Source organism: Pogona vitticeps, chromosome 2 (assembly GCF_051106095.1).
Source record: "Pogona vitticeps strain Pit_001003342236 chromosome 2, PviZW2.1, whole genome shotgun sequence".
Classification (NCBI taxonomy): Eukaryota; Metazoa; Chordata; class Lepidosauria; order Squamata; family Agamidae; genus Pogona; species Pogona vitticeps.
The window spans coordinates 111,487,465-111,511,021 of NC_135784.1; the positions used below are offsets into that span (position 1 = coordinate 111,487,465).

At 40.6% G+C, this 23,557-nt stretch overlaps 1 protein-coding gene across 1 annotated transcript in view; it reads left to right on the top strand.

Moving 5' to 3' along the window:
- The window catches only part of NEURL1B (neuralized E3 ubiquitin protein ligase 1B), a 248,430-nt gene that overhangs the window by 87,556 nt on the left and 137,317 nt on the right, over positions 1-23,557 (top strand). The gene's annotated exons all lie outside the window — the stretch shown is intronic.

Sequence of the window (23,557 nt, forward strand, 5' to 3'; positions counted from 1 at the left end):
AGCCGCTTGACGATTCCCCCTTTCAGTTGCTCTCGAGTAAGGGGCAGCCCAACAGGCACGAGCAATATGTTCCACCTTGCCACACCTTTGGCATTGTATATTCCAGAATTGACATGCCTTCCTCAGATGCCCCCCCCCCCCCACAACCAGCACACAGATTTTCTGGTGGTAGTTTTGTTCCTTGGCTTCTCTGATTGATGACTCGGATTACAGCTCCCTCCTCCTCCGTAGAAGAGGAGTCCTCCCACTGCCCTTGATGGACACTTTCTGGCTTACTGGGAGGTGGGGGAGTCTTTTCCTGTCAAATTTCTCTTGTAATTTCTGTGCAGCTTCTACAGCTAAAATCTCCTCATAAGCTGATTTAAAATCCAGACTCTTCCTTGCAAACAATCAATGTTGCATTTCTCCGTCCCTTATGCCACAAACCAACCTGTCTCTCAATGCCTCCTTGAGGTCTGTGAAATTACAATGCCTTGCCACTTGTTGAAGGGCCGTAACATAATTAGCTGCTGACTTGCAAGGCCCCTGGTCATGTTTGTAAAAAGCATGCCCACAAGCAATTTCTGATGGTTGAGGTGAGAAATGGTCTTGCAGCTTGTCTTTGATGACTGAAAATGTGATGTTTTTTAAAGGGGTAAGAGCACAGAACGCTCACACTGGCTCAAAAACAGGCAGTCCACAAGTGCTGAGAAAGGTAGCTCTAACAGTCTCTGGTTTGGCTATTTTGTTGGCTGCAAGGCGAAACTCAAACCTTGATATGTAAGTTTCCCAGTCTGCACCAGGTGGGTCAAAAGACTCCAAATATCCCCGGGTAGCCATTTCCACAGCTCATCCTTCACTTCTCCAATGGTTAGCCCACAGACAGGTAATTAATTCAGTCCAACATACCCTCTGCAGGCAAGCAAAATCCCACCTTTGTCACCAGTGTTATGTTGTGGGTCCAGACACAACAACTGCTTCCACGTATGGTCCTTTACTCCAAAGCCGACAGGACATACACAAGACACACATCCAATAAATGCCCATAACTCCACCCCCCAATCAAACCCGTTAGGCATCACCTCATTACAAGGTCCACTTGTTTCCTACAGCTGTCAGAAACCTCCTTTAAAGTGCCCGATACACTATAATAACTGACTACTTCATATGCATCTACAGATATATTTATTGTTGGAGCAGCTGTGAAAGTTATTTATCAACTGTTTCTTTAAATAAGCTAACATTTTATAGAATTGATGCCATCCATCATAGCAGATTGAGTCTGTTTTGGAGTCTCCTGTCCTGTGTGGCAAGTAAGTCATTTACCCAGCACAAATTCATACCTTCTATTGCATACACCTTTCCCATGTGTCTGTTTTGCTAATCTGTCCATCAAGCTATTCTCTATTTATCTCACGCTTATTATCTTACCTCTCTTATTCTTACTCACTCATTCTAATTATATACACTTATTTTTTGTCTTACACAATTTCTCTTGGTGGGTCAAAAGAAGCTTAAAATTATTTAGGATATATTTTCACCACAATTCAGAAAGAGACACCAAATTGTTAGAATGTTTTATAGCCCATGTACTCCATTTGAGAACTGGTGCATAATTTTAATTCAATTGAACTATGAGGACACCAAGAAAGAGCCACCCCTCCCACATGCCAACAAGATGGCACATGGACACTCAACACTAGTGGAGAAGGACTGCCACCACTAGGTCATATGATTTTTCCTTCAATCTGACGCCAATTGGCTAGACCTAGTGGGTTTACTAAATGATACCCCAATTCCCAGATGAAGGACATGGGTTTTCTGCCCTGCCCCTGCTTTCCTGGCCAAGCAGAAACATGTCTGTTTCAGAGAAGAGCCAAATAGGGAGAAGACGTGTGTGTGTGTGTGTGTGTGTGTGTGTGTGTGTGTGTGTGTGTGTGTGTGTGTGTGTGTGTGTGAGAGAGAGAGAGAGAGAGAGAGAGAGAGAGAGAGAGAGACTTGCATGCATAGCCTGTGTCCCTGTGTTTGGAGAACTGGAGTGTGAAATCCCACCCACAGCTGCCTCAGCGATAGCCTTTAAAAAAACTTCCTGCCTCACTTAAGACAGAGATGCCTGTGAAAATTAATCTTGCCAAGATTATTTATTTACATCTAAGAATAACCACCTGACAAATCCCATTTTACCATGATTATTTTGACTTTTGGTCCTTGTTTTGAAGAAATGGGATTTACCCACGAAAGCTCAGCTCGCATAATGTATGATTTTTATTTTTTATGAGTGGCCTATAAAAGTGTTGCCTATTTTTGCATTTGCATTTTGTAATGGCCACACAGGTCACTCCTTTTGTTTCAACAGAACTATCAGGGTTTTAATGACTTTTTAAAAATCACCAGTGTAGAGGGTGATTAAGTTGTTCAGTGAAGATAGACTTTTCCCCTCCTGACATTCATATCTATGTTAGTCTGTTTTAAAAACCAGAGAAATTCTACAGAGACAGAGAGAGAATACCCTTTAATTTAAACCTAAAAGTTATGAGTGAAGCGATACGTCCAAGAGTGAAGAAATCTCTTTCTGCACCCATGCTCAAACTATGGATACATTGATGCGTTGCTTTTTAAAAACCATAACTTTTACATAAAATAGACATGAAAGGTAAGCTCTACTCCTTGGATCCTAAAATAATCTGTCTGTCTGTACGTCTATTTATTTATTTATTTATTTATTTATTTATTTATTTATTTATTTATTTATTTATTTATTTACCACACATCTAGCCAAAGGCCACTCTGGATCATCAAGTCTGGCCCCTGTGAAGGAGGCACAGTGAGGAATAGAACTTCTAAACCACTGAGCTATGTGGCAGTTCAGATAAAAGATATATATATATTTGCTTGCCTAGGACAGAGATTGTTAAATACAGTGAGATTTTCTTTCTCAAAATGTAGATCAGCTGGTCTGGGAATAAAAAATATATAACTGTGGATAATATAATGGTGGGATACCCAGTGTGGTGCAGTGGATAGAAAGATGGGTTAGAACCAGTGGTCCTTCTAAGTTTCTGTCCTGCTGCGCTCCATGTGCACGGGGGTGGGAGGGGCTTCATTTGAAATGGGAAGTAAATAAACCGGCTGCTGGCTGCCCATGCACAATCCTAATGAAGCACAGCTTACAGGGAACATTGATTAGAACTCAGGAGACCTGTGTCTGAAATCTCCATTCAGCCATGAAAACTCACTGGGGGAGTGGAATCGGCAAAGGTAAAGGTTCCCCTTGACATTTTTAGTCTAGTCATGTCCGACTCTAGGGGGCGATGCTCCTCGTGTTTTTCAAGCCGTAGAGCCAGCGCTTGTCCTAAGATAGTTTCCGTTGTCACGTGGCTAGCGTGACTAGGGAACGCCGTTTTACCTTTCCACTGAGGTGGTACCTATTTATCTACTCGCATTTGCACGCTTTCAAACTGCTAGGTTGGTGAGGAGCTGGGATAAAGCGACGGGAGCTCACTTGGTCGCGTGGATTCGATCTTACGAATCTTACAACTGCTGGTCATCTGACCCTGCAGCACAGGCTTTTGCGGTTTAGCCCACAGCGTCACCACTATAAGTTGGTTCTGACTTGACAGCATGTAATATAACAAACTGCGGATGTGACTGTGTTGCAGATGCATATATGTTAATTCTATCAAAGTACGTGCTTCATTTCAGCTCTTTCATAACATTAATGATGCAATATTAGAACCTATTTTTCATGTTTACCAGCAGCAGAAGCTGAAATCCAAAAAGGGTGCCTGTCTTTCAAATGAGCGTGGAGGAAGGGTTTGATCTGAGGTCTGAATTTCATTGCTTTTAGAGCACAGCTTCAAGCATTCCTTTTCTCTTTAACACGAATGGTCCCCCACCCCTTTTCAGGGAATATATGTTCATTTTAGTGGGAAACTAAACAAACAGGTAGTCTGAACAGAGAGTTCTTGAGGGACTGGTGAATACGTTTATTTTGCTGCTTACCACTCTTGTTTCAGAGATCTTGCTGTCTAGAATGGAGAGTTGCTAGATTTATTTTCTCAGCTCAAATTGTCTGCCATACACATTGCAGACAATTTCATTTGGCAAATAGCTGAATAAGAAAAACTGCACTGGGGCAAAGGCATAGACGATACATAATGAAATGCAAACAGCAAATGTAATTTAGCAGTTTTTGTGATTATATAAGGTTCACTCTGAAGAAGACCAGGAAAGCAAGACATCTCGTGGTGAGTGAACAATATTATATCTGATAATCTGAAGCTCGGGAAGCTACTTTTCAGACTACATACCCCAGAATCCTGGTCACCATGATGGGCATAGGGATTTTGGGGGCTGTAGTAAAGAACTGACCCTTCCCCAGCCTCATCATCTGCGGGGACCAATTTCCTCTTAATTTAAGCCTTGTCTACAAAACGTGTCCCTAAGAGAGACATGAGTGCATGAGGAAGGGGACAGTGCTAGTGCCCACCTCCACAACAGAGATTGACAGTATGAAGAAGGAAGTCTCCTCTATAGGTGGGGCCTCTCCACAGGATCAGTATTCTTCAGTGTCTCCAGTGGCTGAAAGCCTCTGTCCATAGCAGTGCTCAAATTGTCACTCGCTAGTATCTTTGCCAGGTGGGAAGCAGTAGCAGAAGTGGGTGCTTTCAGATTAACCACTTTTTCAAAACACCTGAATAAGGGCTTCAAAATTGCACCCAAGTCCTAAATGTAACTGTGAGTGAAGCCTACCATGCTGGTGTGGAGCTTGGAAGCAAACAATTCTTGTTCCTGTTAACGGCCATATTTGACCTAACCCGTCTGGGTGGCCATTTCAGAGAAGAAAGGTAATAGCTCTAGGCAGATGAAGCCAAAGCTGTGAAATGGCTGTTGGCAGGTTGGTGTTTAATCCTCCGTTTGGACCATAATCCAAGGGACGAGGGGCTATTTGGCTCCAGCATATGCTATTTTGTCAAAGCCTAAGTACACTCTGTTCTCTAGGAACAGAAGGATCTACATGTGAGATGTTTCTCTCTGCTTCTGGGCTTGATCAAGAGAACGCTGTACTTCTTTATGGACAGCACCAATAGACAGTCTCAGAAATTGCCCATCATGGCATGGCGATGATCTCTGGCCAAGCAAGAATAAATGGCTTTGTCCTGTGTGAGTGGAAAGGTGCATCTTCATGTGCTGACATTTTAATCAGTATTGTGTTTAATCAGAATGTCACCTCTGGGTTATAAATACAACCTCATCCCACACATAGATACAAAATAGCATGGGCGTTGTTTTTTAGATGTGTGTCCAAATGTTTTCTTTCTGAGTAAGTGAGGATGCATTAGCAACCTTGTATAACTTTCGTATCGTTGTATCTTGGCATGCCTTGCAGTAAAGGTACATTTTGGGAGTACTGCTTCCTATAGGAGGAGCGCCTGCCTCAGTGTGGTATCTCCAGTTAGGAGAACTGCTATTGGACATACATTAATGAGACAGGTGAAGCGCTAATGTCACTGGAATGCTGAAACTACAGTTGTTGCCCAACGATGGCTATGAATGTTTGGCTTTCAAAAGAATATCCATGTGTACTGTAGTTTCATATGAATGCATTTAAATCCTACCATTTGGTGGAATGCTAAAACAAAAACTATCAGTCAGTTTGGAGCTATACTTCTCCCTGAGGTAGGGGTGCTAGATTCCCATGTACTGTAGGTCAAAATCTGTGTGTAACTATTATCCCCCCCCCCCCCGAAAACATAATTGCAAAGCTTAAACATTTGATTCATAAACATCCCCCACACCCCACAGATGGGTTTACTGTAATAACTGTACAGCATGCTGCATTGCCCTCCCCAGTGGCCACATGGAGCTACCATACCAGGAGAGGGGGCTGGCTGGACTGCCACTGTTAGACTGGGATCCATCTCACCACCACCATCAACAGGGACCCAGTGAGTCCCGAGACCTGCTTTTCTCAGGCCATTTTATGGAGACCAATAGCTGCACAGTATTTATTGGACATTTATGTATTTATTTAAATACTTATTTATTTATTGAAAACAACAAAATTGTAACCAAAACCATGCTGCTCAAAACTGTGCAATTGATGGGACAAATATATACAAGTATTATTATTATTATTATTATTATTATTATTATTATTATTATTATTATTATTATTATTATTATTATTATTATTATTATTATTATTATTATTATTATTATTATTATTATACAAATATAATAATAATTTTGCCATGATCTGATTTTTAGCAATGTAATGCAAAAACAACAAAGCAGAAATAAAAATAATTTGTTAAAACCTGAGGAAGAAAAAGCTAATAAAATAGACACCATTTCGTCAGCATTGGGGAAGCTACTGAGTCCTGAGGTCCTGAAATCCAGTGGATACCACAAGGAGTAGACAGGTTCACATTTGGGAAGTCAGATGACCCCTACGATACTTTTCCCATCTTGAATGCAAAGTATTTTGCATCCTGCGGTGTATCTGAGTAAGAACACTGAGCGTCCTGTAGTTACATCTTGGACAAGTTCTTTTTGCAGCCATGTGTCATTTCCCAACCACTTTTATATAGCTTTTACTTGAGCAGCATTCGAATACTGTCTGTTGAACACATTATCTTTCTAGTTATGCTCTCTAAAACTATTAACTAAACACTTTCCCTTCCATGTGCCATCTAATACTGTTTAATCTCTGCAGTGGGAAACACTAATTAGACCACAAACTGGAGGGGAAATGGAGCCCGGGGACTACAGCGCTCTTTGGAAACTCTCTGGTCTAATTGTGGCATCATGTGCATTGCAGGCAGTTCTCTTAGGTCACAGCCCAGGATATCCAGGGATTAAACTAAGTAGGGCACCAATTACCTGGGTCGGGAGAGGTCACTGTCTATAGAAAAATCATGTGCATACCTGGCTGGATGCCAAATTCTTTAACAACTTGTATCAAAAGCTTGTAAAGATGTCACATACCTGTCACGATATTGTCAACAAGACTGTGAGTTCATTGTCCCTTTGGGTCATCCTGGAAACACTCCCTTTGGAAGGAGGCTGAGCAATCTTCCAAAGTCAGAAAATTGATTGGGAAAAAAAAAATGAACTCACTGTGCAAAAGACTCTCTCTCTCTCTCTCTCTCTCTCTCTCTGTGTGTGTGTGTTGGGGTTTTCTGCGATAGGAGGGGTAAAAGTGATGACGGTGGAATCTACAGTATATCCAAGAAAATAGTAGAGGTAGGCTTATAACACTTTTGGCACTGATCTAATTTTTCTAGCTCCAGTTTTGAGTCTGAAGGAATGTTCTGAGAATAGATAAGAGGGAAACAGTAGGGGGTAATGTTTAATATTTGCCTTTGGAACACTTGTCAGACTGTCAGAAGGTTTATATCTGAGAAATATTGTCATGCAGAAAGCCAGTGGTAATATCTATTATTTGCTTTAATTTATTTTTTTTTTTAAAATATCCCTCATTCAGTAGTCAGCAGCAACAATGGGACACCAAAGCAAAATCTGTGCAAAAACAGAGAGCCTAAGGTGGATAAATAGTTTAGGATCTGATGCATTTTTAAATGTTGCCAGAACAATGGACTACTATGACTTAATCTATACTTGCATGCTCCCTTTCCGCATTTGCTGATCAGCTGCTATGATTACTGTTTGGTCTCCCCTGTCTGAAAGTCTGGCCATTGCTGATCTTAAAAAGCACATGGACATTTCTTCTAAATAAGGGCATTTCACTATCATTCAGAAATCTTTAGGTTGTCTCCGGATGTCTGCAAGTATGAAAACTTGAAATGTTCACTGGAACAGCAATGCCAGGTTCACAAAACTTGCGTGCTTCATAGGGAACTAAATTAAAATCCTACAGTCTGGCACTGCAATTATCAATTAATCTCTGATTACCCCGTTGGTTCTGTTTCTTGATACTAATTAAATTTGGCTGTTCTAGAGCAAGAAACAAGATGATCTTGCCCATTTGGTGAATGGAAATTTATAGCTTGGGATCACTATTCATGCTTCCCTATGGAAATAAAGCATTTGCTTGATGTTTATATAGTAAGATAGAAAATATTATTTGAGACAAGGAAGTCTGAAAATATATAATAAACTCCTACTTTAGAATTGGACAATCAGTTTTCTGTCTCATGGTTATACTGATCTTTCAGACATGGTTTCCTTCAAACACTATAGTGTTCATCCATTACTCTCACCTTGGTCTTTGTGCCAGCATAGTAACTGTATCCCTAAGCTATCGGGGGTTTGGATTGATATGGCATGACTTGACTCGCTCTGCCCTTTCTCTGCCCGTTTTTGCCTCTTCTGGCTGATCTTAGCTGGTAGAGAAGTTCTGCTCACAGATCTGCTCATTGGGCAGATGTATGAGATGAGCCAGCAGTAGGGGATCTTCTGGTACAAGGGCATTTTTATTGGCATAAGGGGATTTCTGACAGCAGAAGAAGCTTCTGCCCATTCCTGTACCTCTAAAAGTATGCATCTTTAGTTTAGGATTCCTGTCAAGTGTATTCAGTGAGGTTTAATTCCAGCTAAGCCTAACCAGGAGTGCAGAACTTGCAGAATTACTGTAGGCTTTTGTCCTGTGCACTTACTGTGAACTCAGTGGGACTTTTTGAAAAATAGACATGCTTGCTGCTCCCCTGATAGTGTATTAATTTTTTTAGCCTGTTGCATGGATTATTTGAAAAATAAGTATTTCAAATTATTTCTCTGTGTTTAATCACCTAATTCATTCATACCTGAATGTAATTTAAAAGTTGCAAAACTTATATGTATCCTAATTACTTTTCTCAATCCTGTTTGAATGTTATCACAAGGTCTTGGCGAAAACCGTCTCCTTTTATGGTTGCAATAGATTCTGAGGGGTGAGAATGAAATGTTCAAGGGAACCTCAGTTTTAGCACATTATCGTTTGAATCTCTGTGGTGCAACACACTTCTGTGGCACTGTTAGATTAGAGGTCTTTTTCAGATCCATCCATTACAAGGACCAGCACTGTGATGAATCATTAAGCCACTAATGAATAACTGGCTGTTGGAGCTTAGGAACAGGCAGAAGACTGTTCAGCCAGCAGCTGTTTCCTTATGCCTGCAGAATTGCCTTTATGCTGAATGACTTCAGAGAAGGATCTTCTGACACAACTGCTGTCTTAGCTAAGGTCAGTAAGCAGAAAAGTGGGGAAAAAAGGGTGAAGAAACAGAATGAGGAAGGAGCTGATATGCTATGTCCAACCCCCCCCCTCCAGTTCAGGGACACAACGGTTATGCCAGCAGAAAGTTAAGACAAGGGAAAAGAGTCCTAAGAAATCTCCAACATCCCTAGGCTGAGAAGGTTCAGATACAACATTGCTTCAGCTGATCTAACATCAGGTCAGCTAGCCTTCAGCCATCTTAGCTAATTTGGCTTGTGTTCATACTTGATGTGTCCAACATAGACTCCAGAGAATGCAATAACTGTGGCCTCTACCAACAAACCCCAAACAAGACAAGACAAAAAAACTCTGGTAAGCATACACTCTTTCTAGGCATTTCATTATACCGATGCTACTTTAAAAGTGTGGGCCCTGAAGGAGGGATTTTTTTTGAATATTAAGCATACAGCTTTCAGGAACAAACATGTCCTAGAATCACAAGGCGAACACTTGTTTGTTAAACTAGAGGACTACAGTGCATGTTTCAGCAAATACTAAGCTGCAGCCAAAAAGGGCACCTTTGTTTTGGGTTCCCCACTTCCTTTCTTCTCATGTTGTGAGGTTGTGATGATGTTATATATTCCCAGCCCTACCTGCAGTAACCTATAATATGGGACAGTGGCAAGGAACTGCATGACAGCAGAACATGGGTCCTGTTTATGAACAGAGAGAGAGAGCTTATGAGAAGCCTACTGGTTTTATGGCAACCCTCTCTTCATCATTATGTCTCCTTCTGTCCTTAAGAGCTCTTAACAAGGCTGTCTTCATGCCTTGTTTGAAGTTGGGAAAAATGTGGTGCTCATCAGATTTTCGTTCCAGCCTTACCCATCAGTATTTTTGTTTTTAAAAAGTACTTGAAGCTCTACTAAAACACTTTGCTGAAATGGATTTCACTCTCCACTCACAAAATCTTTCTGGTAATTAATTCACTTTTATATTTTAATTAGAAAACATTCTGCCGCCTTAGGGAGCAACAAATGTATATAAGTCAAGGAAGTGCCAAGCACTTATAGATGTGAAAGCTTTGATTGTTCACTGTAGGGAACTTAAAAGGACGCTTCTGATACACATCATGGAGGAGTACACAAATGAACATAGAAAATGGCCTTATACAAAGTCAAAATGTTTGTCTGTCTAGCTCAGAACTATGCAGTTTGTTTCAAGCAGCTTTGCTGGATTTCCAGCACCAATTTTTCATATTCTGTGTTATCCAAGTTCCTTTCAATGGTGGATTCCAGGGATTTAAGCCTGAACGTGCATGTGTGCAAAACACATGATTCACCAGTGGGCTACGTTTCCTCCTCCTCAGCTGAATTGCAGATTGGGATCTGCTTTGTTGCTCTGCTAACTGATGACCTGATAAAAGGTATCACCCACTCTTACGTTTGTCAAAGGTTTAACATCGCTTTCAAGTCCACAACACAAAGATGGTCCCATTTTCCATGTGCTCCATCTGGGGGATAGGAGTGAGAAAAGCAGCACCATCATACAGGGTTGGAACAGGAGTTAAACTCGACCTAATACTAACCTATTCCAGGCCCTAAGTGCCACTTTCTTCTGCTGTTCCCATGCCTGCATACTGTACTACACAGCAGAAAAATCTTGATTTCAGAGCTGCTTTCAGACTAGAGATAAATGAGAATTGTAATAACTTGCAATACACTTGATTGAATTCAGTTCACTAAAACTGTTGTTGCTGGTGCCATATGGAATCTTTCATGCCTGCCAGCTTTTCTTTCACATGAGTTTTTATAAATCTAATATCTGTTTTTCTGAATGTGATTAAATGTCTCACATTTGCAACATAAAATAAAATCAGTTTCTCACAAGGTGTTAAAATTCAGGATCTTCCAAGACTGATATTTTGCACAGGATGCTAAGGGGTTTATTCAGTCCCATGATGCTGTTTCCTGCCCATATGGGATTGAGAAGCATCTTTGTTCATTTATCTGCTTATGGAGATACAGTAATTTGATGCAAGGATGATCTCCAATCCCTGTGGTCTCCGTCAGCATAAAAAGCAGAGAGCCAGAAAGTTATGACAGCTAATGAACATTATTTTCCACTTAACACCTCCTTACTAGCCAATAGAAATATTCAGAAACAGGAAAAGGACTCTATTCCTTGTTTAATCATGACATATTTAATCCTTCTTTCTTTGTTCATGTGAGTACAGTTAATAAATATATCAGATAGCTTTTGTCCAGTAACAGGTATTTGGGGCAATTAGCATCGAATCTACAGTAGTACAGAGGGGCATAGAGTACACAGACATAGGTATGAAGTTGCTTGTTTTCCTCTGCACTCACAGTGTCACTGCAAAAACCTAGGTTCCCCTTGGTTCTGCCAACCCCAATCCATGCCTGTTAAGTAACTTTGAAGTAACACAGTTCTTCAGCGTGGCTTCTGTGAATGCGCACATTTGGGTTAAACAACGCCTGTGCTAGAACTTCGGAATCTTCTAGAGCTTTTCTAAAAAGATACAAAGTTTAGATTGCCGCTTGCACACATGCTCCATTCCCCCCCCCCCCAGCCTCCAGTTCTAATTATCCACCACCCTAAGAGCATGAGCTCAACACAGACATGAACAGTGATGGATAGTGGGGAGGCCGGGTAGGGATGTGTGAATTCACAGAGGTCCACTTGAAGAACCATGGTTACAGGTAAGTAACCTCTCTTTCTCCGTGTACCTGGGGGCTAACCTTTCCTGGGGTTCCATCTCTTTTAAAAGGGGGTGGGGGATCGTTCTTTCTTCCCATATTATAATCCTGTTGTTTCTTCATCATTCACACATGTTCTGGAAAAAAACTTCTCCTTCATTTAATTTGGGAAGAGATGGAATGGTAGGACACAAAACTAGCCTCCCCAAAGACTGTGAAGATGTGAAATTACTCACTGTACAGCCATTGAACACATTCAGTAGCCTAAGTTTGCTGCTGATGGTTTGATCTCTACATTACAGGATTCTAATTGCAGGCTCATATTATGTGTACATTTATTAAGATAACTTAAGCCAGAAGTGGGCAACTGTGACCCTCCAGGTGTTTTTGGATTGTAATGGCTAGGATCCAGAACAGTAAAGGACTGTGGGAGCTGCAACATCTGAAGGGCCACAAACTGCCCATCCCAAAATTGAGTACTGACTCTAAGTGCTTCCCGCTTTTTACTAAATATATAAATGTATGAATAAGATGGAATACATGCATTGGGTGTGCCTACTAATTATGAGATTGCTATATGTGGGGTCCATGGATGTTCAAATATAGTTTCACGTGTTGGCTAGAACATAACCACAAAGCTCCTGGGGCAAGTAATCAAATGAAAAGGGGAAAGTTTTAGGTTGGTGATATGTATTGCAAATGAGTGGGTTCATAATTTGGAACCCAGTATTACTAGATAATGGACTTCTTCTGAACCGAAAATCATCTGCCTATATTCTTGGAAGAATGAGTTCATGATCTGCTCCCAATAATCTATATGGAATTAATCATGAAAGCATGCAAATTGTTTGATTTTTTTTAGTGGTCTAATTGAAGGCATCACCCACTCTTATGTTTGTGTGATCTTAAGGACCACACAGCCTTTTCCTAATTCTCAAACCTTTGAGACTCTTAGGAGTAGGACTCTATAGGCTGCAAAGAATTGTATGGAAAGCAGATGGCAGGTGAAAATATCTTCATGAGCATATGGCTGTAACCACCTGCTTTGCTGCAGCCCTCAAAACCATCATAAGAGAGGCGCTGCTACTTTGGTGTGTGCAAAGGTGTTTTGTGTCTTTTGTGCCATACCTTTTATTGACAGTTCCCTTTGCCCAGAGAGAGGCTTGCCCAGTTTTGTCTCCCCTGATGCTTTGCAGCCTAGGCAGAACTAGGAGGGAAGGACATGGGAATGAGGAAGTCTTTTCTTGGTTCAGGACATGTGCCCCTGCTGACAGTGTAGAAATTTGTGATAATTATAATCACAGAGTGTATCAGGCTAGTAATGTGAACTTTTGGGTGTAAATTAGGAATAATCATTCAGGATGCCTGTGATTAAGGTTAAAAAAACTTTTCCAATTCTAAGAGACCCACCCATTCAAAACAAAACTTCTATTGTAAAAATTCCCAAAGGAACAACTGTACTCATTTGTTGAAGCAATAAACAAAACAAAACCAAAAAAAGGAGCTTTAAATATATATAGGTCTATTTATTTATTTATTTATTTATTTATTTATTTATTTATTTATTTATTTATTTATTTATACATACATACATACATACATACATACATACATACATACATACATACATACATACATACATACATACATACATACCCCACCTATGTGGTCAAACGACCACTCTAGGCGGCTACCAACATATATAACCATATAAAAAATATAACAAAATTTTTAAACATCAGTAGACAAGTTATTCAAGATGAAAGAAGGGAAAAAGAGAAAAGATAAAAAGATAAAGAAAAAAGAAAAAGAAATCAAGCATTAGCTGGAGGGAAGGCCTGCACAAACATCCAAGTTTTCAGTTGGTTTTTAAAGATGCCCAGCGAAGGGGCCGCACGAATCTCCGGAGGAAGGTTATTCCAGAGGCAAGGAGCTACTGCTGAGAAAGCCCGGTTTCTTGTTTTTTCCTTCCAGGCCTCCCTCCGCGTCAGGCCCCTCAGCCTCACCTCCTGACTTGATCAGGTGATACGGATAGGTTTATACATGTAGGTCTATAAAAAAGACCTTTAACATGTGTGTGTGTGTACACACACACACACATATATACATATGCTCTCTCTCTATATATATATGGACACACACACATACATATGTGCACGCACGCACATACACACACACACACAATCCCGTAGGGAGGCCAGGCAGTAACAATTTGTTTACTTGAGGTTCTTTCAGTTTCTGTTTGATTCATGGTAGAGTACTGAGTTTCTGTTACTCTGTGTGTGTGTGTGATCAGATAGGCATTTGATTTGCTGCAAGGACAAAGTAGTTTGCTCCTTTTTTCCAACAATCACATGATATAATTACTGGAGCAAACTAGCCTGTCACCAGAGCTGTCCTATCTGCACTTTTCTGGATCCCTAACTTCTACTTTTTTGGTGTGCGTAAAATTGCTTCCTTTTGGTTCTTTTCCAGTGCATATGATTGCTGGAAAGGAACCAAAGCCAGACTTGCGTTCTGAAGGCTCCTTCTACTGTGTGAGCACAATCAGCCTCTGATGCTAGAGAGCTGGCAGCGGCTGGGTCCCCTGGCACAAATTCTTAGTTTCACGGTTTAAACATGTAGGAACTTTATTCACAGTTGTCATAACAGTCTTGCAGAATTCCTATACTTTGGGGAGATGTGGGTTGACAGGCATTCACCAGTCCTTCAGCATCCTCTCCCTCAGTGGGGTTCTCAGTTAACCTCACTGAGTGCCCCCACAGTTCTAGTCCACCAGAGTAAGACTTCATCCAGTTCAAAAAGAGTTTATACTGCCCTTGATAGAGGCTCCAGCTGGCCAGCCTGTCCCTTCCCATCCAGGATGATGACTGGAGGAGGCTCTGTGGTTAGTCAGCAGTTGTCTTTCAGGTGGACGGAAGTCAGGCTGTTCCTCTGGCTCTGCCTGGCATTAGCAGCTCCTCTGAGACATCCGCCCAGGCTCTATCTCCCTCTTCTTCCTTCTCTGTTGACCAGCAATCTCCTGAAGCTCTCTCTTCCCTCCAATTAATCTGGCTTCTTGCTGCCTTGGGCAGGTGTTCCTTGTAAGTTGCTTCATCTTCCCAAGCTGTCTTCCCTTCCTCTTTCCTTGTGCTCTAACCTTTTCCCCTGGCTAAGTTATTTCAGCCATTTTAAAGGAGTCCACTGGCCTTCTGTGAGCACACTCATCCCCTCATACACTTTCAATTTGCCATATTGTGAAGTGCCTTAAGAAGAATTTGGGACTGGATTTGGTTGCAGGCAAGTTTTTGATTAGACAGACTATTAAGACAAGTCAAAGAAAGACACACACACACACACACACACACACACACACACACACACACACACACACACACACGTCCACTCCTGTTTCATCCTGCTCCTGGGAATAAGTTTTAATTTATTTTTATTTTTTATAAGTGATGAGCTGCCCTAATAGCATCTCTTTTTTTCAAACTTACTCTGCCCTTCCATGGAGGGGCAGAGGAAGTATTTAATTTGCCAGTACTCTGAAGTGGCTTCTTAACACACTTCACAATATGACAAATTGACAGCAGAAGGGTCTGGACCAAGCAGAGTTGCTTGAGGTCCAGTACACAATTTGGATGTGAGAACTGCATCAAATGGCATACCAGGCCTCTCTATCTACTGCTGTGTGTTAAATAGGGCTGGTATGACCATCTTTAGTCCACCTCAGCCCGCTCTAAAACAGTCCATGTAGACAAGCCTAGGCTGATTCACATTATACTGTGTTCAAACAATTCTGCATGTTTGAACAAGATGAGCCAGTGAAAGAAGACTGTGGGAACTGGATCTTGCATTTGGAGTCCTTTTAGAGCCTTCTTTTAGGGGGTAACCTCGGTAATGCCGGAATAATCAGAGGAGTTATTTGAGAAGGTCAGGTATCCTGCTTTTCTCTTTCTCCCTGTAGTAGGTAAGCTGATAATTGGCTATTTGATATTTCCTCCCCCCCCCCAGCAGTCTCCTTTGTCCCATGCAATTGTGATAACTTGTGCCATTAGCAGTTCTAGCTATCTTATTTAGTAGCAATTAATGTATGCACAGTATATTGATAGGTTATTATGGTTCTATATGTACGTCATTTGTTCCCCTTTATATCAGTACCAATAGACTGGTGTATGCATAACCCTGTTTCCTAATGCTAAATAAATGCCACAAAGGACATTTTCTGGAAATACATGACAACACTCACAGAATAATATTGCTTTTAATGTGAGTGAGATGCTTTCTTTACATGCAGATGCATATACACGGAAAAAGAGAGAGAGAGAGAGTAATGTTGACATTGTTCAAAACCGGGAAAAGAGGGGAGTGGGTGAGTGGGAATTCAGCCTTCCTCACAGACTCATGATGGGCTTGCTAATGTTAAAACATGATGAATTCTAAAAATAATCCTTAGGTTTCTATAGTAACCTGTACTGTTGCTATGCACGGATCTGGAGAGTATATTGCCCTCTTGATACCTGCTATTCCAGCTCCTTTCAGAAAAAAGGCTTTTGCACACCCCTGGGAGGACTTTGACATCAGAAAGATCAAACTGCTGCTTCTCCTTGAAATGGACTCAGTGTGAATTGACTGCCTTTGTTCTATTGTATGAAGCATGAAAGGGCTGTGGAGTACGCCTGGCTCAGTTAGCTAGCGCACAGAGACCCATGTTTTCCTCCTTTCTGCAGCTTCTGTGTCTTTTACTGATGGCCACTTTCTGTTCCCTTCTCTTTGGCTTCTTTTGCTGCTGTAAACTTTGTAAGATTTTTGAGGAGGATGGGAAAAGGTGTAAAGTTATATCCGGCAATCCTTTCATCCTCATAAAAAAGGTGGTGGGAGCAACAGCAGCACCAAAAAGTGTTCTGAATGACTGGGACCTTTTATATGTGCGTATGTAACATCCATGTTGCATGCGCCAGTTTGCTGCCTCTTTCTCTGGTTCAAGATTTCCAGCTGGAATAATGAGCAGTTATTCAGATAATAGCCTCAAATCCTATCGAACAAATTTAAAGAACTGAAATATATGACTAGAAAATATGTGAACTGTGCTCCTCGTGAGGTGGTACACTTCAGAAAGTTGGAAGCTCCTCATCTGTTTCAGGGAGAGGCCTAAGTAGATCCCTTGCTGAGCTGAGAATAATTCAGAGAAATGGTCCTTGTACTTGTTCTCTGACATGGCATAGTTTTAGGAGGGTTTTATTGCCTTCATCATTTTATTAATTAATAGCATGACAGGTACATCTGTTGTGGGAACAGTCAATAAAACCTTCCCAACTATTCATAACACATACAGTTCCAATAGGCTGCCCGTTTATTTACGTATTCCCTGTACCAAGTGCCTACCAGACATCTCTTGCATGCCAGATAAAGAACAGATATAGATAAGGAACACCCCACTTGGTGGGGGTTGGTGGTAGCCCATCAGATAAGTACAGGTGAAGGAGCCAAGAAATAGATACATCCGTCACATCAAATTTGAAAGTGTTGGAGCCCATTTCATGGCACTAGAAAAAAAGACAGTGTCTGAAAGATGCAAAGAAGAGACTTTTACATTTTGGTTGGGAATGATGTGTTTTATTGCTATTTTAAAATAGATATTCACATTCATGCATATCAGAACTTTACCAAGATATTTTGTGTGTAGGAGGAGAGAAAAGAAGGAGTGGTGACTGCTGGTGGCCACCACCTCCCTTGTACATTATAATGAAGTCTGTTGTTTGCTGATTTTAAAATGTACTTCTAAGGAATATAGATATAACGGTATACATAGAAATACACTGGGCCCAAGAATTTCTGGATTCATTCTCCTTGAACTTACACTTATCTTGAATTTGATCTTGTTGTCCACTGCATTTTACTCACCTTCCTAATATTTTTAATAATATATGTAATGATGCAAAAATGCAAATTATTTCTACAATTTAATACTGTATATACATTTTATAACCACTCATAAAAAGCATTTTCTCACTTTCTCCTTCTAGTGCATAACAAGTATTGCCTATTGCTCATAAACATTTTCTGCACCTTGCAAATAATTTATTTGGGTCCTCTGATAATGTATAATTTTATTTAACAGACCATTGTTTCAGATACAGTTAGAGAAGTCATTTATAGAAAGAGCCTCTGTCATCCCTGAATTCTTTGTTATGGCCATCAATGCAGCAACAAGTAGATTTGAAACCAGTTTAAGAGATCTGAGTCATTAAAAGATCCTTTTATATAACCCAGCAAAATTACTTTAGGCGATTCCATTGGTATATTATTAATTAACATGTCATTGATAAACATAACCACAGTGACCTTGGTAAATATTTCAGACTGTCTGACTTTGTAGAGCCTTTCTAACTGCAAGAGATGGAATTAAGATTAGCTTGCATGAACAGCTTTCATGGGTGGTTAGTTGGTTCCTATATAATGTTGTGCTGAAATTTGTGTCATTTTAATAGATCCTTATCTGGAGATTACTTCTACCAATACTGGTCTTGCAGAAATGTAGCACTAGTGTTGAACTGTCCATAGGCAGCTGATCGACATGGGAAAGCATCTACCCCAGCTATTTGAGGGTATCACCCCTCACCCCATTAACATTAACAATGAATAGCTGAGAAACCCTTCTAAAACAAATTTGTGGAGCACAGGTGTACTCCAGGGCTTTTGCTACCTGTGATAGGCAAATGTATTTTCCCTGAGGGAAGAGAGAATGCTCCTGATTGCCACCATAAGGGCTGATATTTTGCCCATTCCAAACCTAAGTAATTGCTATTAGTCATTTTCTAACAGCCTATGATTTTGGTTTCGTGGGTTCTGGTTAAAGGGGAAGGAAGTTGAAACTTTGTTCTCTTGCTGAAAAGATGATACCAGCAATAGCAAATCTTCAGCAATAAATCAGATTGTGAAATGGTTGATAATGAGCATTAATGAGAAATAGCTGAGAAACACTTCTAGAAGTAAGACAGATTTGTGGAGCATAGTTATTATCCATGGCTTTTGCTACCACTAACAGCCAAATGTGTTTTCTATGGGGAAAGACAGTTTGTTCCTGATTGCCAGATGTTAATATATATCCGCATGCAACATTTCTTTTACCTGTATGTGGGCTTAAATGTACAGTATTGTGGAATGAAGCTGTGTGTATGCAAGGCTTGCCCCTAATATCTACCTGCGTGTTTTTAGCATTGAAGTCTTAACTGGCTTGGAAGCATCTTAAGCTTAAAGCACCAACCTTTGCTAGTACATGATAGTGTCTGCAGTAGTCTGGATATTCCAGAAATTTTGGGAGGGGAGCTCATTCAGGCTCCATTTCAAAACGCCACACAGTTCTAGATCCCACAAATATAGGCAAATATCTGCTATTGATAAAACAGGGGTGTCTCATCATCACACACTGCATGCCTAAATTTTTTATGTATTACATTAATTTTTCAATATACAGTATCTACATTTAATTTGTGCTCGTTAAACTTTGTGTTCTATCATAGGCATCCTTCAGTCTCAAGAGACTATGGTAACATGCTCTAAATAGAGGAGTGTCCTCTCCAGAGCATGAAGCCCGGGTAAGATAATATGGAGGATAGGCTGTTACCCAAGCAGCAGATCCCCCTTCTCCACATTGCTGAAATGGTCCAATGGAAAGGCAAGAGCCAATACAATTGGTTCCAGCAATGTCGCAGGAGTTGGCAGAACGACACATGCTGCCTTCGGGACTCCAGCTCCGGATTTTGCCTCGAGGTTAACTCCTGAAGCCTTTTCCATGAGTGGATATAGCCACAAGGCAGTGGAGGTTTGAAATTGGAGTTTTCCTTCTCCTAGATGGGTTGCCTTCCATGGCTGACGAGCCCCACCTACCCAGCCTGCTCTTTAATAGTGCAAGAGTATGATCTGATCCTTAAAACTTTTCTGACTCCCCGGCTTATGCAAATCTAATTGGCTTAACTATTTACCATATTAAGGCCAGATACAAAATTTGAGAATTTCGTGCACCGTTAGGCGCGCGGTCCTGAGACATGCTCTTTTAAAGCAGGAAGTCCCACCCCTAGGCCCCACCCCCAGGCCATGTGGTCAGGAGACAAAAAGAAAGCACAGGAAAAAAAAACTCAGCAAGGCATCCATTGTGTTACATGGGTTGCTTTTAATTATTTATTTTTGTGTCTTGGTTTCTTCTTAATTGTCCCTTTAGAATCTATACATTTTAAAGCATTTAAATCAATCATATGTGTATTTTTGGAATGTATATCATATTGGCTAGTATCATAATATTGCTCTCATAGTATACAATGTTCTCAAAATCCTCTAATAACATACCTAATAAAAGCAATTCTGGTTTCAAATCTATATAATTTTGAAGCAATTTAACTGACCAACTTTGTATTTTATACCAATAATTTTCTTTATATAATTATATAATTAGCCATTTCTATCTCCACATTTTCTGTCATGTCTATATCAATATCATATCTAATATATGTTAATTAAGTACTATTTGTTGTACCTCTTTCTTATATTAGCTTCAATTCACCTTAGGAACCACCATGTTATGCCTTTACCCTGATGAATGATTCCTTATTTCAGTTTAATTCTAGTATATAAAATCATGTTTAGGGTTAATTTTGAATCCAGTCTCGGATGTAAATTGACAGCCCAGTTCACTCGATGTTTGTATTCATGGCCTGATATATATATATTCTCTCTCTTTTTTTACCTTTTTTTTTCTTTCTTTCTTTCTTTCTTTCTTTCTTTCTTTCTTTCTTTCTTTCTTTCTTTCTTTATTTATTTATTTATTTATTTATTTATTTATTTATAAATAAATAACATTTTATTGTTTTTTTATAACATACATACCTACAAAGAAGAAAAACCAGAAATACATACAAACCAATAACACATAAAACTGACAAAACATACAAAACTGACAAAACATACAAAACTAACAAAACATACAGGCAGGGAGGTATTTCCCATACCAGCTTATCTATTATATACATTCTGACTAAAGAAATAATATATCCTTGTGCATCTGCACATGTTATATTCCACATCCCTATTTTGTGTATCTGATTAAGTATCTAACATCCTAATTTTAGAATAAATAAATTTGGAAATTCCCTCATCTGCATTTCCATCCATCTTACTCTCATCATAAACATTCCTCATTTCCTCTTTAAAATTACTTATCTACCATAATATCCACACAATGGCCTGATATATATATTTTTATCCAGCCCCGAGAACGGTCCATTCCAGTATTGATTCTATCCCAGCCTGTGTTCCAGTCAGGTTCAGAACCCAGGATACATCTTAATGTTTTTATTGGTCCACATAGGTCCACATTAACCAGATATATATTCCAAGATGAATTGTCTTTGTTAGACTTTCCAGAGTTAATTTGTCTGTGTTTTAGTCAGTTCTCAAGGGGGGTGGGAAAGGAAAGTCAAAACAGATTCCAAGCTTGGGTATTCAAGGTCATAGGTAAAGATAAAGGTTCCCCTAGACATTTAGTCCAGTCGTGTCTGACTCTAGGGCACCGTGCTCATCCCCGTCTCCAAGCCATAGAGCCAGAGTTTGTCCAAAGACAGTTTCCATGGTCACATGGCCAGCGCAACTAGACACGGAATCCCGTTACCTTCCCACCGTGGTGGTATCTATTTATCTACTCACATTTACATGCTTTCAAACTGCTAGGTTGGAAGGAGCTGGGACAAGTGATGGGAGCTCACTCTGTTGTGTGGATTCGATCTTACGACTGCTGGTCTTCTGACCTTGCAGCACAGAGGTTTCTGTGGTTTAACCCGCAGCACCACCATCGTTCTAGTTTTTTTGTCAGCGCTGTTGATACCCTTATATAGCCATAACATAAACAGCTTAACTCTCAGCGTTGTTTGGCTAATAATAATTTTAAAGGGAAAATTTCTTAAGTTTCTAACACCAAAGTAATACCAAACTTCCTTTCTTGAAGTTTGTTTGTTTGTCTGTTTGTCTGTTTGTCTGTTTGTTTGTTTGTTTGTTTGTTTATTTATTTATTTATTTATTTATTTATTTATTTATTTATTTATTTATTTATTTATTTATTTATTTATTTATTTATTTATATCCTGCCTATCTGGTCGGTTAAGACCACTCTAGGCGGCTAACAGCATAAAATAGTATAAAAAATTTTCAATAGAAGAAACCTTAGGAGAGGGAGGAAACAATAGGAGAGGGAGAGGAGAGGGCATCAGGAATTGTCTGGAGGGAAGGCCTGCTGAAACATTCATGTTTTTAGTTGATTTTTAAAGATACCTAGCGAGGGTGCCACACGAATCTCAGGAGGTATGTTGTTCCAAAGGCGAGTAGCCACCGCCGAGAAGGCCCGATTTCTTGTCTTTACCTTCCGGGCCTCCCTCGGCGTTAGGCTCCTCAGCCTCACCTCCTGGCTCCCACGAGTGACACGGGTAGATCTTGGTGGGAGTAGGCGTTCCGCCAAGTATCGAGGCCCTAAACCATTTAGGGCTTTGTACGTGAGCATCAACACTTTGAAGTCGATGCAGAACCGGATGGGCAGCCAATGCAATGCAGCCAGAGTGGGTGAGATATGTTGGTCTTTTTTCACTCCACTAAGTAGTCTGGCCGCCGCATTCTGCACCACCTGTAGTTTCTGCAACAGCCTCAAAGGCAGCCCCATGTAGAGCGCATTACAGTGGTCTAATCTTGAGATTACAAGCACATGCACCAAGGTAGTGAACGCCCCAACATCAAGGTAGGACTGCAGCTGGGCTATCCGCCTAAGGTGAAAAGAGGCAGAACGGACCACAGACGCTACCTGAGATTCCATAGTGAGCGCCGGGTCCAGATGGATCCCCAAGCTGCGGACCCTATCCTTGGCGGGCAGAGTCACCCCCCTAAAAGAGAGGGAGTTTCCCAAATCCCCAACTGTGGGGGCACCCACCCTCAGTACCTCCGTCTTGTCCGGGTTCAGCCTCAGCCCGTTCTCCTGCATCCATTTTATTTTCTTTGTGTCTCTGCATCTCTTTCCCCCTTTCCAGATCCACCGCTGCTTTATAAGTGGTGGGGATAAGATACAATTATTTCTGTTAAAGGGATTATTTCACCCAAGGATAGTCATAAAGCAATATAGTTATAATTTTGTATCTCACCCCATGGTAATGACAATGTTAATTAGTTGATTTATCGCTTCTCTGTTGCCAGCTGCCGATGACTTGCAAGCAAGCTGTTCAGTTGCTTCTTTCCACCCGCTGGTTGATTGGAGAGTTTCTCGGATCAAATTAGGGGTAACCACAATCCCCCCGTGATCAACAGGCTTTCCCCCCAATTCACCACATCTTCAGGGTGGTTTTAACCCCCTTGGGGGGGGGCAAACAGGTCAGAATTCAGCCCAGGAGACGGAGCTCTGTCTTCCTGCTGCTGTCTCATCGCAATGTCAAGCCGGAAGTCTTGCATGCCTAAATTTTCAAGAGGTATCTAGATGATTTTTGTTGGAAACAGAATAATCTCTGTGGTCAAATCAAGCAAGAACATTTTCCAGGTTTTAGGTTTGTCCCTTTGTGTCATTATCCCAGCCTTGGGTATATGGAAAGTTTTTGTGGAGATGCTGCCAGCAATACTTATCTTAAGAATATAAGAAGAGCCATCCTAGAGAAGAGAAAATGCCCAAGGAGTTGAGCGTTCTATTCCC